This window comes from Meriones unguiculatus, chromosome 3 (assembly GCF_030254825.1).
Source record: "Meriones unguiculatus strain TT.TT164.6M chromosome 3, Bangor_MerUng_6.1, whole genome shotgun sequence".
Lineage (NCBI taxonomy): Eukaryota > Metazoa > Chordata > Mammalia > Rodentia > Muridae > Meriones > Meriones unguiculatus.
The window spans coordinates 157005492-157022848 of record NC_083351.1 but is presented as its reverse complement, the minus strand read 5'-3'; the positions used below and the strand labels follow the sequence as shown (position 1 = coordinate 157022848).

Here is a 17357-nt window from a genome sequence, read left to right as displayed (position 1 = left end):
CAGACGTCTAGGAATTGGATACACTGAAAATGAGTGATCAGGGTATCATACCACACATCCCAAAGGAAGGGGTATACACATAACTTTCCTAGATTCATTTTCCTAGCACGAACTTAATAGTTAAATTCTCTGTAATTATGTGCCAATGTTTTCTAACATATAGGAATTTCTTAAGTTTTTTTTTTTTTCTTAATTTTAAAACACAAAATTATATTTCACACATCGGATGTGGCAGTACATGTCTGTTATGCCCTTCCCGTGAGGTTAGGAAGCTTGAGTTCCAAGTCACCACGGACTAAATTGTGGGAAGCCAGATAAAAATTAAAGTTTTTATGTAATTACATAATCTATGTAAGTAATTACCCCGGTAAGTCACAAAGTATTGCCTACTTCCTCTTACTTTATGTACATTTGTTTAGGGGTAATATAATCTTAGCATAAAGCACATATCACATTAAAACAGTAATTGCAATGCTAAACGTTAAAATGTCAGAAATTCAGCCATAGGAAATTATGGTATTTAGGGAAGAGACATTTGAAAAAAGACTTTGGAAAAATAAGAACAAGGTCTCATTTAACGCGGTGGCAGCTTTTGGGATTTTGCATGGTCTCTTCGACAGCACAGCCGGGCCTAAATGCAAACAGGTCTAAGGGACCTGCAGCTGGCATTGATTTTGGCACCACCTACTCCTGTGTGGGTATCTTCCAGCACAGAAAGACAGAAATAATTGCCAGTGACTAGGGTAACCAAACAACTCTCAGCTGTGTTGCTTTTACTGACACAGAATCACTAATTGGGGATGATGCGAAAAATCAGGCTTTTGATGGCAAAGGTCTGATTGGACATAGGTTTGATGATATTGTTGTTCAGTCTGATATGAAGCAGTGGCCCTTCATAGTGGTGAATGATGCAGGCCCAAGATCCAAGTAGAATACAAAGCGGAGACAAAAAGTTTCTACCCAGAAGAAGCGTCCTCTGTGGTTCTGACTAAAATGAAGGAAAGTGCAGAGGACTATTGCTATTGCCATGGGCACAGTGCCAGCTTACGTCAATGACTCTCAGCGGCAGGTAGCAAAAGATGCCGGAACTATTGCTGGCCCCAGCGTAGTTCAAATGATCAATGAACCAGCTGCTCCTGCTATGGCATATGTTTTAAGGAACACACAAGAAGGACATCAGTGAGAACTACAGAGCTGTCAGGCGTCTCTGCTGCTTGTGGATGTGCTCAGCGTGCCTCTCTTCCAGCACTCAGGCCAGTATTGAGATTGCTTCTCTCTATGATGGAGCTGACTTCTAAACCTGCATTACCTGTGCTCCATTTGAGAAACTGAGTGCTGTTCCGTGGCACACTAGACCCTGCAGAAAACACCCTTCGAGATGCCAAACTTGACCAGTCACTGGCCATGTTATTGTCCTGGTCTGTGGTTCTACCAGAATCCCCAAGATTCAGAAGACTTCTTCAATGGAAAAAAAACAAAAACAAAAACAAAAAACAAAAAACAAAAAACTGAATAAGAGCATTAACCCTGATTTTATCTGGAGACAAGTCTGAGAATGTTCAGAATTTGCTGCTATTGGATGTCACTCCTCTTTCTCTTGGTAAACTACTGGCTGAGTTATGGCTATCCTCATCAAGCACAATATCACCATTCCTACCAAGCAGACTCAGACTTTCACCACCAACTCTGACAACCAGCCAGGTGTGATCATTCAGGTATATGAAGGAGAAAGGCCTATGACCAAGAATAAAAACAAAACCTGCTTGGAAAATTTGAATTCACAGGCATACCTCCAGCACCTGGTGGTGTCTCTCAGACTGAAGTTACTTTTGACATTGATGCCAATGGCATCCTCAATGTTTCTCCTGTAGATCAGAGCACAGGGAAATAGAACAAGATCACCATCACCAATGACATGGGACATTTGAGCAAGGAAGATATTGAGCACAGGGTCTAAGTAGCTGAGAAGTACAAAGCTGAGGATGAGAAGCAGAGAGATAAGATTTTCTCCAAGAATTCACTGGAGTCCTATGCCTTCAAGAGGAAAGCAACAGTTGAAGAAACTTCAAGGCAAGATCAATGATGAGGACAAACAGAAGATCCTAGAAAAGTGTAACAAGATAATCAGTTGAATGGATAAGAATCAGACTGCTGAGAAGGAAGACTTTGAACACCAGCAGAAAGAACTGGAGAAAGTCTGCAACACCATCATTACCAAGCTGTATCAGAGGGCTTGGTATGTAAAATCATAAACCAACCAATCCCTGACTTTATTTTGTTACCATTGACCAAATCATTTCAGAAGAAGCATTTTAGTAACATTTTAATGTATTTTAATTTTTTTAAGCACAATACAATACAAAATAAAATTATTCCTTAATACTTAATTTAACAGAACAATTTATAAAAACTGAAACAAACTTTTACAACATAGTATAAAATGCAGAAAAGCAGGAACATAATTTCTATCTTTAAATGTGGCATGCCTGGAGGAATGCCTGGTGGCTTCCCTGGTGGAGGGGCACCACCATCTGGTAGTGCCTATTCACACCCCACCAGTGAAGAGGTGGATCAAGTCAATCCAAATAGAGTTGTAGCAGTGTTCCCCAGGGAAACATTTGAAGGACCCAAATTTAGCAAGTTACATGGCAGTTTTAAATTTAAGCTGCTACAATAAGTTACTAGACAATCTCAATACTTGAACATCGAGAGGAAACAATATCATTGCCCTTTATAAGCACTGAATCCTAAATAAAAAATGCAATGTCTCTAAAACATGCAGAAAAATGCAATGTCTAATAAGACTATTTAAAATAATAAATAAAAAGAAAATAATTTGTATAAATTTTGACATATACCCAATTGGCAAAATTGTGATCAGATTTAATAGCTATAACAAGAGTTGGCATTTATTAACTACTGTTAATTAACTTTCTTTCACAAGTATAGTTCTAATTTTAACATGCTTATTAAACTTAATAAATTAAACAATTCAACCATAATTTAAAGATAGAAATTATGTTCCTGCTTTTCTGCATTTTATACTATGTTGTAAAAGTTTGTTTCAGTTTTTATAAATTGTTCTGTTAAATTAAGTATTAAGGAATACTTTTATTTTGTATTGTATTGTGCTTAAAAAAATTAAAACACATTAAAACGTTACTAAAATGGTTCTTCTGAAATGATTTGGTCAATTGTAACAAAATAAAGTCAGGGATTGGTTGGTTTATGATTTTACATTTATAGTATATTCTAAAATAGATTGCTTACTGTCTTAGTTAGAGTTAATATTTCTGTGAAAAGACAAACTGAACATGGCAACATTTATAAAGGAAAACATTTAATAGTTGCTGGCGCAGAGTTTCAGCGTGTTAGTCCATTACTTTCATGTTGGGAAACATGACAGTGTGCAGGCTGACATAGTGATGGAGAAGGATTTGAGAGTTTTTCAATTTGATCTGCATGCAGCAGAATAGGACTGCTGTCCTGAGCATAGTTTGAGCAATGAAACATCAAAGTTTATCCCCACAGGGACACACTTCCTCCACAGAGGCTGTACCAACAAGGCTACACCTCCGAATAGTGTCAGATATTCAAACATATGAGTCTATGGGAGCCAATACCCATTTAAATCACTACATATACACACATATACATTCCCATAAATTATATAATAGAAAATAATTTTATGCAAGCATATTCACAAACTTTTTGGCTTAAAATTTTCTTTTCTGAAAATAAATTATCTTCTTCTTATATCTTTTTATATCACTCTTCTTCAGGCCTTGGAGTTTAAAATTAGAATTATTTTATTATTATTTTCATTATTTTTTATTTTTAAATTGTTTTTATTTTTATTAATTACAGTTTATTCATTTTGTATCCCTCCTGTAGCTCCCACCTTCCTCCCCTCCCAATCCCACTCTCTCTCCCTCTTCCCCACCCATGCCCTTCCCCCAGTCCACTGATAAGGGAGGTCCTCCTCTACTTCCCTCTGATCCTAGTATATCAATTCTCATCAGGAATGGCTGCATTGTCTTCTTCTGTGGCCTGGTAAGGCTGCTCCGCCCTTAGGGGGAAGGAAATCATGAAATTATTATCATTATTAATTAATTATAATTTATAAACTTAGTATACAGTCTTTAGAACTCTCCCTCATCTCCTCCCAGTCTTACCCTCCCTCTTTCTCTCCTTTGTCTCTCCCTAGTCCATTGTTCTGGGAGGCCCTACTATCTGACCCTTGCCTATCAAATCTCATCAGGACTGTCTGGATCTTGTGGCCTACTAAGGCCACCTCACCAGGGGAGGTGATCAAAGAGCAGGCAATGGAATTCAAGCCAGTGACTGTTCCTGCTCCTTACTAAGGAACCCCGTTGAGACTGAGCTGTCCACTGAGGTTTTGTTATTTGTTTGTTTGTTTGTTGTTTGTCATTTTTGTTGCTAAGTGTTTATACTGATTTTCACAGTGCCTGAACTAGGTTAGATTGCAAACAATAGAATATAAAGTTTTCTTCTCTTTTTACACAAAGTGGCAGCATTTTGTTTTCTTGGTGAACTTAATGTTGGCAAGCATGAGAAGGAACTCCAATGAAGTCTTGATTTACATTTTCTTGATAGTTATTGATGATAATTATGTAATTCAATTAACCCTACCTACCCAATTTTAAGACTTTGTACTTTCTTTGTCATTTTTCTGATTTTGTTTTCTATTCCCTTATTTTGCCCCTGTGGGCTCTCTAGTTTCATGGTGTGAAATTCACCTTGACTTGAAATAATTAAAAAATTAATCTACCCTTTTCCCTTTCATATTTTCTGCTTTATATTAAGCTACCATCTCCAGATATTCTATGCCATCTTTGTATCTTGTAGCAAGGGTTGTTTAGCATGCTCAATTTTCAGCTTATTAAATAATCTATCATTTAATTTCTATGTACTTAATTAGAAATTAAATTACACAATCTTGGTATTGTGGATCATAACAAGCAATTATCTCACATATTTTATGTCAAATTTACGTGGTAATTTACAATGTTGAGCCTTCAGCATGTCCTGATTCTGCTCATTACTCCACATCTGACAAAGGCATCTAATAATTCATAACTGATAGTTCTATTTTCTCACTTCCACAGTCATTTTCGTGTATTGTTCAGTCTCTTCTATTTCCAACAGCATCTTCATGCTCTTTGTGATAACGATGCACCAATGCTGGCCTCTGTTGCTTTTACTCTTTCTGACTTTTACTGTAACTTTCCAGTAATAACGCTCTTCAAATACTCCTTAGATTATTTGGCTATCATGTCTTCAATTATCAATATTCCTCACACATATATTTTAGTTTCTGAAAAAGAAAGTCATGCATTATCACACTTATTTTTCACATGATTAGGTGTGGTTATTCAAAAATATAAATTCAATATAGAAAAACTTGATTTACAAACAAATTACTTAAACAAGTTATACTACGCCTTGAGATCATCTGTTATTTGGTTTTGGAAAAAGCAATACATAAGACAGGAACTGATTGTTTTGGCTCTAATGCTTAAGTCCGTGTATAGACACATGAGCGGCTTGATGAGTGGCTCTGAATGTGAGAGCGGCTTTGGATGACATGAATGAGCTCATCTGAGATAATGAAATACGCATTATGTCAATGCAACCCTTAACTCCTTTTTAGACAGAATTTATTGTTTTTAGATGTTAGGTTGTTTTAGATTTTTGAATCCTCGAAGATAAAAATGATGATACATGTGAGGAATGGATGTGTCTGTCTAAAATTGAGAGGAAAAACACTGGAACAATCATTTTGTGTTGCTCCTCTTTAACTAGACATATTCCATCCTGTAACCAGAGATACTCAGATATGGCCTGACGTTTCTTGGTTGCTTATGGCATTCCATCACTGCCATTTAATGAGCAAGCTTCAGTAAATAACTTTTTTGTGTGTGATTTAAAGTATTCTTTTACTGTTTGACAGTTTCATCATGCATTTAAATAATTAATTTTAGCCATTTGGACCCCTAGTCCCTCTCTTCTCCTGCTCCTTCTCATACATAAGTTCCAAAACCAACAAGTTAGACTTCAAGGATTTAAAAAGCTTCTGCTCTGCAAAGGGAACTATGAATTGTGGGAAAATGCAGCTAGCAGAATGGGAGAGAATCTTTGTCAACCATACATCTGACAGAGGAATAGGATAGAGACCATCCAAAGACCTTACAGAACTAAACACTGAGAAAGCAAACAACTGGATTAAAAATGATCCACCAGACCCAACAACAAGTTCCCAAAGCAAGGAACACAAATGGATAATAAGCACTTAAAAGAATGTCCAACAATCTTAGTCCTGGCTGGCCTGTAACTCACTATGTAGTTCAGGATGGGAACTCACAGAGATCCACCTGCCTCTGCCTCCGGAGTTCTGGGATGAAAGGCCTGCCCTGCTTTGCCTGGCTTTTTTCAACACTCTTTTCTCCTAACTTTCCCAAGAGGCAAAGTTAAACCTTTTTGTTTAATTTTTATTTTTTATATTAATTACAGTTTATTCACTTTGTATCCCAGCTGTAGCCTCCTCCCCCCTTCCCTCCCAGTAGATCACATCTTCCCTCCCTATCTCTTCTCATGCTCCTCCCCAAGTCCAGTGATAGGAGAGGTCCTCCTTCCCTTCTATCTTACCCTAGCCTATCAGGTATCATCAGGACCGGCTGCATTGTCCTCCTTTGTGGCCTGGTAAGGCTGCTCAGGGGTTGGTTATCAAAATATATCTATATAGTGTTGCCACCCTTGGCCTGGGTGTCTTAATTGATCATCTGTATACACCAGAATTTAAAAAAAAAAAATTGTTTCTCCTGCCAGTAGAGGAGTGGACTTCCTAGAGAGATCAAGCAGGCATGTCCTTTCAATTGGCGGCCAGCAGAAGGTGTGGTCCTGATTAAAGGTGCCTTTTTTCACCCCAGAAGATCTGGATGAAAAGAACACCTTCCCACCCTAAGGATCCAGATTAGAAGTGGGTCTTTCCACTTGAAATGATTTAATTAAGAAAAGAATCCCTCACAGGTGTGCCCAGCCATTTGCGTTTTAGTTAATTCCAGGCGTAGTCACCTTGACAGCCTAGAAGAGCCACCACATACAACAAAAGTGAATCTGAAGATTTCATTGTGTATAATCAGTGAGACTTTCCTCTAAATCTGAGAGTAAACGACTTTTAAGTTCATTATGCTTTATTAATGGACTGAAACGTATGATTTGTACTAGAATTTTTTTTGTTTTGCTACTGCTTTTTTTTTTTTTTTTTTTTTGCTTGCAATTTGTCTAATTATGGAGGGAAATGAATTTCAAGAAATTTTTTTTCAATTCCAGAAAAAAAAAATCTCTGGTTTATCGCTTATGCTAAATGTTTAGGAACAAATTTTCCTGACCATTTCCTAAATTCTTGATTATGCCAATCATTTATCCTGTAGACAATTTATGATGCTCATGTCCAGGACAGTCCCTGTATATAGTTACTCTAATTGGATTTTCAAATTTCATTAATGTATTTGTTAATTTTTATGTATGCGTATGTATACATGCACCTGTGCATGTGTGCCATGACAGGAAAATAAAGGTCATAGGACACGGTTCGTGAATTGTTTGTCTTTTTACAGTAAGTCCTCAGGATTGTGCTCATCAGGCTTAGCTGCAGGTGCTGCTACATGCTGAGCTTCACGCTGATTCCTGAGAGGATGGTTCATACAATAATCTCCAGGCTTTGCGAAACTTACAAACTCTTCTACAGAAAGGTCAGGGTTCTTACTGAACTTTGGAAATAAGCGCATATGATTTGAAAGTAAGAACATTAGATTATTTCTTTTACTGGATTAAGAATAAGAACATTTACCAATTTTTTTCTTACATACAAAATTTTCTTGCACCAAATTCAATTCAAATGGTTGATTTTCTTTTAGTGCTCTTTTTTTCTCTTCTTAGCTTAAAAGAACATTTAAAAAATAATTTTTTTTTACTCATGTTACTGTTTCTGAGTTACCAAGGGAACAAAGGAATTAAAAGCAGATTTGATAACATGATATGGAGCAGTCACCGTTAAGTCCCCAATAAAAACAGAATAGGGGAGAGAGTTAATGACTACCACGTTGTATCAGTAAACTTCTTACAGCTGAAGTCTATTCAGAAATTTCTGAAGTATTTTTGTTCTTTTAAAAATAATTTGTTTTTTATTTTGTGTACACTGATGTTTTGACTGAAAGTATAGCTGTGTGAGGATGTTGTAATCCCTGGAGTAGGGGTTACACAGAGTTGTGAGCGGCCACGTGGGTTCTGGGAGATCAAGCACCCTCTCCCTGAGTCTAGGTGCACTGAAGGCAGGTGATACACAAACGTCCATGCTGGCAAAACACACATGCGCACAAAATAAAACAAGAGACAGCGCATACTCCCATTGTTTTGGGACCCATATGCTGACCACGCTGCACATCTACTACATAGGTGTAAGGGTCCTAGGTCCAGTCCATGCTTGCTCTTTGGTTGGTGGTTTCTCTGTAAGCCCCTGCAGACCCATGGGAACATGTCAATTCACTCTGTAGGTCTTCTTGTGATATCCTTGACCCCTATAACTCTCTCTCTTCTTCCTCCCACTCTTCTACGAAACTCCTCTAAAGCTCATTCTATTGCTTGGCTGTGGGTCTCTGCGTGTGTCTCCATCAGCTACTGGATGAAGTTTCTCAGAAGTCAGCTAAGCTGGGCTCCTGTCTGCAAGCATAGCAAAAAATCATTAATAGTCTCAAGGGTTGGTTCTCCCACATTGGTTGGGTCTCAAGTTGGGCCAGTCATTGATTTACACTTCCCCTAATCTCTGCTCCATCTTAAGCCCTACACTTCTTGCAGGCAAGATAAATTTTGGGTAAAAGCTTCCATGGTAGTGTTGGTGTCCCCCTCCCTCTACTGGAAATCCCACACAGGCCAAAACAATCTCTTTAACCACATGTTCTTTGGTCATGATGCTTTATCAGAGAAGTAACTGAAGTCACCGAAACGATTCCTTTGCTTAAAACCATGTTGCACAGTTGCATCGATTTTTTGCAAATTGCGTGATTTTTATTTTTTTTCACATTTCATAAATATTCCATTTTATGTAGGAATCACATTTTCATTATTTATTATCTGCTGATGGACAGCCAAGCCAAGTTTATTTCTTGGCTACTGCGAACAGTGTGATAAATATGAGCATAAATTTGCCTTTGTGGCTTTCCTTGACTATATGTCCAAGACTGGTATAATTGGACCATAAGATAATTCTATTTTTGACATTTTTAAGAAATCGTCCATCTAATTTCCATAGAAGCTGTAGTTTAATCTCCCTCCAACTCTTTGAGGGCTTGTCTTTCCCCATATTTTCTCCAGTATTTACTCTTGTTTTTCTGACAGTGACTGTTTTCACTGAAATGAGATGAAATCTCAAATGTTTTTAATATGCCATAATAATTCTCGGGTTGCTAGTATCTTTGAACATTTAGACTAGACTTATTTTTTAGCAAAATTCTTAACTATGTAGCCCTGGCTGGACAGGAACTCACTATAAAGATCAGACTGGCCTCTAACTTACAGAGATCTACCTGCCTCTTCCTGAGCACTGTATCTAAGCCACCCCTAGCTGTGGTTTTACATTTTTAGTGATTATTTGTAGTTCTTTTCTGACAGTTGCCTATGTTTCTTCAGTAGTGCCATTTCTGTTTGGCAGCTTTGTTTCTTCATTGATTACTGTTTTCAGTTCTTCATATACTATAGATGTTTCCTCTTTTTCTGAAGGTAATAATTTTCTCCCATTCTTTGGGTTGTCTGCTTATGCTGCTGGTAGTTTCTTTTCTGTAAAGACACTTTATTTCATGTACTTCATTTTGTCAACTTTTGCATTCATATCCTATGTTATAGAGTTCTATTCATACTTGTTCTTTTACCTGTAACTAGGTCTCAAAGTGATTCCTCTGTTTCTTTTTATTTTAGTAGTTATACTGCTTCTTGCTTTAAACTGAGTTCTCTGATCCACTTTGAATCAATCTTTGGTGTACAATGAGAGAAATGGATCAACTTTTATCCTTTTGAGTGTATATGCTTTGTTACCAGCACCACCACCTGAAACAACTTTATTTTTTAAATACACACTTTTTGGCCTTGTCAAAGGTTAGATTTTCATAGCTGAATGAATTTATTTCTGAGCCTATCTTATTCTATTGGTTTATACATCTGTTTTGTGCAGTATCGTGATATCTTTATCAGTATTGTTATGTAGAATAACTTCAATTCAGGCAATGAGATGTCTCTGGTTTTCATTCTACTTGGAATTATTTGCATATTCATAGTTCTCTCTGTGTCTTGCTCTGTTCCTTTCTGTCATTCTCTGTCTCTCTGTTGCTGTCTCTCTGTCTCTTGTGTGTGTGTGTGTGTGTGTGTGTGCATTTCCATAATAACTGTAGGTCTGACTCTTTTTTTATTTCTAAGAATAATGTCATTGGAATTTTATGAAGATCACACTGAACCTCTAGTTTTATTTTAGCAGTATAACATTTGTTTTTATAACATTGATTCTGGCAATCAAGGATCATGAAAGGTTTTTCTACCATATATCTTCCTCAGTTTCTTTCTTCAGATTTCTAAAACTTTGATTGTAAAGAACTTTCACCTTCTCGGTTAGTTTTATTAGTAGGTATTGTTTGTAAATAAACATAGTCTTCTTATAGAAGACTGATGCAGAATTATTTTGGAGAAGACAGGGAAAACAGATTTGGACAGATAGATTGATACCACAATGTGTGTAAGACCAAAGAAGTTACCCTAGAGAAGATATGTGACCAGATTCAGGGATGAATAATTTGACAAACAACAACAACAAAAATCAGTTACCTTTTTATTATTTTTATTTTATGTGCATTGGTACTTGGCTTGCTTGTGTTTCCATGTGAAGGTGCCAGAACACCTGGAGATGGAGTCACAGAAAGGTGTGAGCTGTCATGTGGGTGCTGGGAATTGAACTCAGGACCTCTGGAAAAAGCAGTCTGTGCTCTTAACTGCTGAGCCATCTCTCCAGCCCTCACTGTTACAATTAAATGTGAAATATGAATGAAATATTTAAAAAGGCATTTCAACTTTAGTTCCCTTGTTTAGTTTCAAAAGAATGGAAGTAGAAAAACTGAATGGCCCAGTTTGACATTGATTTTTCGGTGTCCCTGAGTACAGGTGTCATATAAGCATTTGGACACAGTCTATAGCTTATGGATTCTAGGAAAGGCGGAGTGGCTTTTGAGGGTAGGGTCAAGTGCTATTTAGAGAAGTGTGAGTTACTTGATATGCATCACAACTTCCTGTCGTATCTCAGGATACTGGGAAATATTGCTGTAGCGTCTCTACCTTGTCAGAATAGCGGGAAGAATGGTGATAACATCTTTGTGACCAAGAAGCTTTTGTAAGACTTTCACAAGGCATGGTAGCTGAGACTGATGCATAAACTTATAGACCTTTTCTTGTGGTGACCTTGAAAGATATCTTACAGCTGGCTGAGTATCAAGGAATATAATCTGGGGAAGTACTGAGTAGGAATGAGTGGACCGAAGAGGATTCAAGTCCAATTAACTTTAGCAAGCGTGAGAATCTGTTCAGGAGAGAGCTCTCAAGAGGATCATAGTGGGGTAATAATTTGTGAATATTACGAATAAAAGGTTGCCATTCTACCTGAAGACTGGGAGGGTAAAAGAAGTAAGTGCTATTATACAGGAACATTTAGTATAGGAATAGCCACTGAGAATCAGCCATGCGTGGAGACTGTTTACACTGAGAGAAACCATTGAAATAGAAACAGTCGAAAATAAGGTGAAATTCTCAGGCGTTCCAAGACAGGGCATCCAAGCTGAGGTGTTATGGGCATGGGCAGCATGGGTGGCACACATTCTAAATACCTCAAGCAATGGTCATTTTCGTATGGAACATGGGTTTGTGGGGTAACAATGTGCTGTATTCTGAGTCAGTGCAATGGTTCATATTAAAGAACAATATTTGATATGAAAAAAATGTGAATGGAAGTTGAAGTTAATTTACCTTAGCAAGATTCTTAACTAACACCAGCTTCATCAGACACCTTCAGAAGCTCTCGCAATCTCTCTGTGACTTGCAAGGAATTTACTGCTGCTGGTGCCAACCAGCTTAGGTAGTCATATAATATGTATATTTATTGATCTTGCCTTCCGTATAACCAGGTTACATGGAGATATGCACATGTGTATAAGTGCTAAGAAAGTGCAAGAGAGAAAGGCTGACATATAAAAAGATTGTAGCCCATAGACAACTCAGTCTCCATGGGGGTCTTCTAGTAAGGAGAAAAAGAGACTGTCTCTGACATAAACTCTTTTGCCTGCTCCTTGATCACTTCTTGGAGGAGCAACCTAGCCTACCCACAGAGGAAGAGAATCCAGGCAGTCCTGATGGGGTCTGTTAGGGTAGGGTCACACAGTAGGGGAGGAAGATTTGCATATAAGTGGACTAGGAGAGAAGGATAGAGGAGGAAAACGGAGGGTGTGCAGAAATGGGAGGAAATGAGGGAGGGGTGTACAACCGGAACACAAAATGAATAAATTATGAAAATAATAATAATAACAATAATAATAATAATAATGAAGATTTATTCTAGTGAAGATAGGAGGACAATTTCTGGAAATCTTTATAGAGATGAAACACATTTGAGATTTGTAATTGTTTTTATTTTTTTAGGTCTTCCTCCTATTTCATAATTCAGAGCCTTTGTTTATTCAGCTATAAAGTTTTTAATAATTTGTTTTTCTCTTATTTAAACCATGTATTTACCTTCCTGTAGAAACTGTTCTGCAATACTGATTATGTGGTGCTATGCTATCCTGTGATTCTTACTTGAGCACTGAAATATCAACATTTTTAGCCACTACATTTTTTTTTAATTTCTTGTTGAACAAAAATATTCCTACTTCACTAATACTGATTTGCCTGAAATAGTTTTAGTTGTTGGGGAAGAGAGTTCAAACATTCCTTTCTTTCACACAGATTCATTATCGCACTTTCACATCTTCTACTAAAACTCGGAATGTCTGCCTGGAATCCTGGCTTGATTATCGCATTATATCTGTGGTATTTCCAAGACTGCAAGAAAATGGTTTGCATGAGTCGGTTATGTGTTTACTTATACTGAAAGAGTGTAATGAATGAATCACTCCAAACAAATGATACACATATTTTGGCAAAATTAACCCATTAAGCCAGAAGATGTAGCACACCAAGGAGAAATTTCATGTAATGTGTTATATTAGTTTTGATGAAAAAGTACCAGGATTGGTGTCCTTTTAGCGATAACTCATAAAATCCTGTAGTAACTGCATTAATGCAACATAGAAAAGACATTCTGCCTTTGTGCTTTCTTTATAGCTTTGTTATCTATGTAGCTGGTTTATTCTGTGAAAATACAAACTTTTCATTGGAACAGGCCTTTGGCTGCAGGGAGTCGAACCTGTGTGCAGCTATAAACCTCAGAATGAGAAAACAGTGGCAGTTATTGGAGAAACATTTGTTAAAACCAAAGGATGGTCTGGTAAAAGTGTGATGTTTTCTAATAAACCAGCTCCACTCTTTAATGTGTAAGATCATCAACATTTCAATGTTCTTTATAACTAAGTTAAGAAATTAAAGTGAGAAAAAAAATTCACACCGTGTGTACTATTATTCCTAAAAATTGATTTGTTCTTTATAATGATAATAACTATATCAATATCATCTTTCATAATCAAATTGCCCTGCTATTCTGTAATTTTATAGAATTACAGTGCTTTATTTGTTTGACATTGTCTTATTGATGTTATTTCTTTCTTTGACCTCTTAATTTATTTCTTGACAGAAAGAAATTGTATTTTAAATTCAAAGATGATATAAAGATCACTAATGGACTTTATTAAATACTGGGTAACAAGCTTAAATACTATGTACAAACAAAAACAATAATAAATATTAAGAACAAAGAAGACTTAGTTATGTATGTGATGCAATGTAAAAATGTACATTGCTAAAATCCCAGAACCAAAATGTAAAGAACAGCACACTGTTTTGCTGAAATATTGTTGGGTTTTTGAAATACTGCAAATATGCCAAGACAATCATTAAAGAAACACTTTTTGAATACAATAACAACATACTCTGATGTATTTCACTGATATGCAAAGAGGAAAGCTAAGGTTCTTGCTGTTGGCCTAAGTTTGCTAGGTGTCCTTAACCTAAACTTTGTGTTTCCCACTCTTCCTTCACATAATCTCTCTCTGCCAAGGTTCTAATATGTTGATTGCTTTACACTTTTAATGCTACTTTGAACAGGAGGGATGGACTGAAAGAGGTAGATAATCCATAAAGTAAGGAATGCATTTGTGTATGCCTAGATACCTGGTATTAATTTACATTATTCTGTATGTTTTACTGTTTTTTATATTTGTAGTCTTTTCAAGATTACTTTTTGTTTTTACATCTGTATAAATTTAGTGTGTATGTGTGTGTGTGTGTGTGTGTGTGTGTGTGTGTGTGTTTACTTGTGCTTCTATGTGTATATATATATGTGTTATGACAGAGGTGGAAAGAGGTTGTTAGATATCCTGGAGCTGAAGTTATGGGTATTTATGACTCACTGGAACTGAACCATGCTCTTTTAAAGAAAAGTGAACACTCTTAACCTCAGTCCCTTTTATCTTCCCCATTTATTGTTACCTTCTTCAACTCTTCATGACTGTCATTTTACTTACCTGTTTTCTAGTCTTCCTAAACTAACCAAACCGTTAGACTTCATTTTCATCAAGGAATCATGGGGTGTATATACTGCCATGCTGCTGTTTCCTTGTTTTATTGTTCATGTTAAATATTCTACTTTATACATATCCAGATGGTATAAGATTCTTGAAGTATCAGTTACTTTTCTCAATATTGTTTTACTATTGTTACTTTTAAGAGATGTTAGAGGATCAATTTGTTTTCTTTTTTCAATTTTATTTATTTCTATTTTTAGAATTACTTTTATATTTATTATTTAGAGTTTATTCACTTTGTATCCCCCTACCCTCCTCCCCTCCCAATCCCATCCTCCCTCTCTCTTACCATTCAGATGGGAGTAAGGTGAAATCTCAGGTTGTTTTGATTTGCAGTTCCCTGATGACTAAGGACATTGAACATTTCTTTAATGTTTCTCTGCCATTTGATATTCCTCTATTGATAATTTTCTGTTTAGCTCTGTACCCCAATTTTTAATTGGTTTACTTGATTTGTTGCTTCTTGAGTTCTTTATATATACTGGTTATTAGCCCTCTGTCAGATATAGGGTTAGTGAAAAGCCTTCCCCAATCTGTAGGCAGTCGTTTTGTTCTGACTACAGTGTCCTTTGCCTTACAGAATCTTTTCAGTTTCATGAGGTCCTGTTTATTGATTGTTGCTCTTAGAGCCTGTGCTATTGGTGTTCTGTTCAGGAAATGTGCCAATGAGTTCCAGGCTCTTCCCCAATTTTTCTTCTAACAGGTTTAGTGTGTCTGGTTTTATGTTGAGGTCTTTGATCCACTTGGACTTTAGTTTTGTGCAGGGTGATAAGTATGGACCTATTTCCATTTTTCTACATGTAGACATCCAGTTAGACTAACACATTTATCTTTTTTTTCCCATTGTACGATTTTGGCATCTTTGTAAAAAATCAGGTGTCCATAAGTGTGTGGTTTTATTTCTGGGGCTTCTATTTGGTTCCATTGATCCACCATTCTGTTTCTATGCCAGTACCATGCAGTTTTTATTACTGTTGCTCTATAGTACAGCTTGAGATCAGGGATGGAGATATCCACAGAAGATATTTTATCATAGAGGATTGTTTCTGGGTTTCTTGTTATTCCATATGAAGTCGAGAATTTTTCTTTCAAGGTCTGTAAAGAATTGTGTTGGTAATTTGATGGGAATTGCATTGAATCTGTAGATTGCTTTTGGTAAGATGGCCATTTTTACTATGTTAATTCTGCCAAGCCGTGAGCCTGGGAGATCTTTCCTTCTTTATGATATGTTCTTCATTTTCATTCTTCAGAGACTAAAAGTTTTTTTTTTCATACAAGTCTTTGACTTGATTGATTAGAGTTACACCAAGGTACTTTATGTCCTTGTGCCTATATTGAAGGGTGTTGTTTCTTTAATTTCTTTCTCAGCCCATTTCTCTTTGGTATACAGGAGGGCTACTGATTTTTTTTTTTAGTTAATTTTGTATCCAGCCACTTTGCTGAAGGTGTTTATCAGCTGTAGGAATTCCCTGGTAGAATTTTGGGAGTCACTCAGGTATACTATCATATCATCTGCAAATAGTGATACTTTGACTTCTTCCTTTCCTATTTGTATCCCCTTGATCTCCTTTGTCTTATTATTCTAGCAAGGACTTCCAGAACTATGTTGAAGAGATATGGATAGAGAGGGCAGCCTTGCCTCATCTCTGATTTCAGTGGGATTGCTTTAAGATTATCTCTGTTTAGTTTGATATTGGCTATAGGCTTGCTGTATATTGCCTTTACTATGATTAGCTATATGCCTTGTATCCCTGATCTCTCCAATACTTTAAACATGAATGGATGTTGGATTTTGTCAAATCATTTTTTCAGCATCTAAAGAGATTATCATGTAGTTTTTCTCCTTCAGTTTGTTTATATGGTGGATCACATTGATGAATTTCCATATATTCAACCACCCTTGCATACCTGGGATGAAGCCTACTTGGTCATAGTAGATGATGTCTTTGATGTGTTCTTATATTCAGTTTGCAAGTATTTTGTTGGGTATTTTGCATCAATGTTCACAAGGGAGATTGGCCTGAAATTCTCTTTCTCTGTTGGGTTTTTGTGAAGGTTAGATACCAAGGTGACTGTGGCTTCATAGAATGAGTTTGGTAGTTTACTTCTGTTTCTATTTTGTGGAATATTTTGAAGAGAATTGGAGTTAGCTCTTCGTTGAATGTCTGGTAGAAGTCTGTGCTGAAACCATCTGGCCCTGGGATTTTTTTTGGATGGGAGATTTTGATGACAGCTTCTATTTCCTTAGGGAATATAGGACGATTTAGTTGATTTATCTGGTCTTCATTCAGCTTTGGTAAGTGTAATTGATCAAGAAAATTGTCCATTTTATTTAGATTTTCAAATTTTGTGGCATATAGGCTTTTGAAGTAAGTCCTAATGATTGTTTAGATTTCATCAGTGACTGTTGTTATGTCCCCGTTTACATTTCTGATTTTGTTAATTTGGATAGTGTCTCTCTGTCTTTTAGTTTGGCTAAGGGTTTATCTATTTTGTTGATTTTCTCAAAGA

At 36.6% G+C, this 17357-nt stretch overlaps 1 protein-coding gene and 1 pseudogene across 1 annotated transcript in view; both read left to right on the top strand.

Annotated features, from left to right (window-relative positions):
- Window positions 1–17357, top strand: part of Tecrl (trans-2,3-enoyl-CoA reductase like) — a 76912-nt gene that overhangs the window by 16803 nt on the left and 42752 nt on the right. The window lies entirely within an intron of this gene.
- LOC110564755 (heat shock cognate 71 kDa protein-like) lies at window positions 605–2677 on the top strand (annotated as a pseudogene).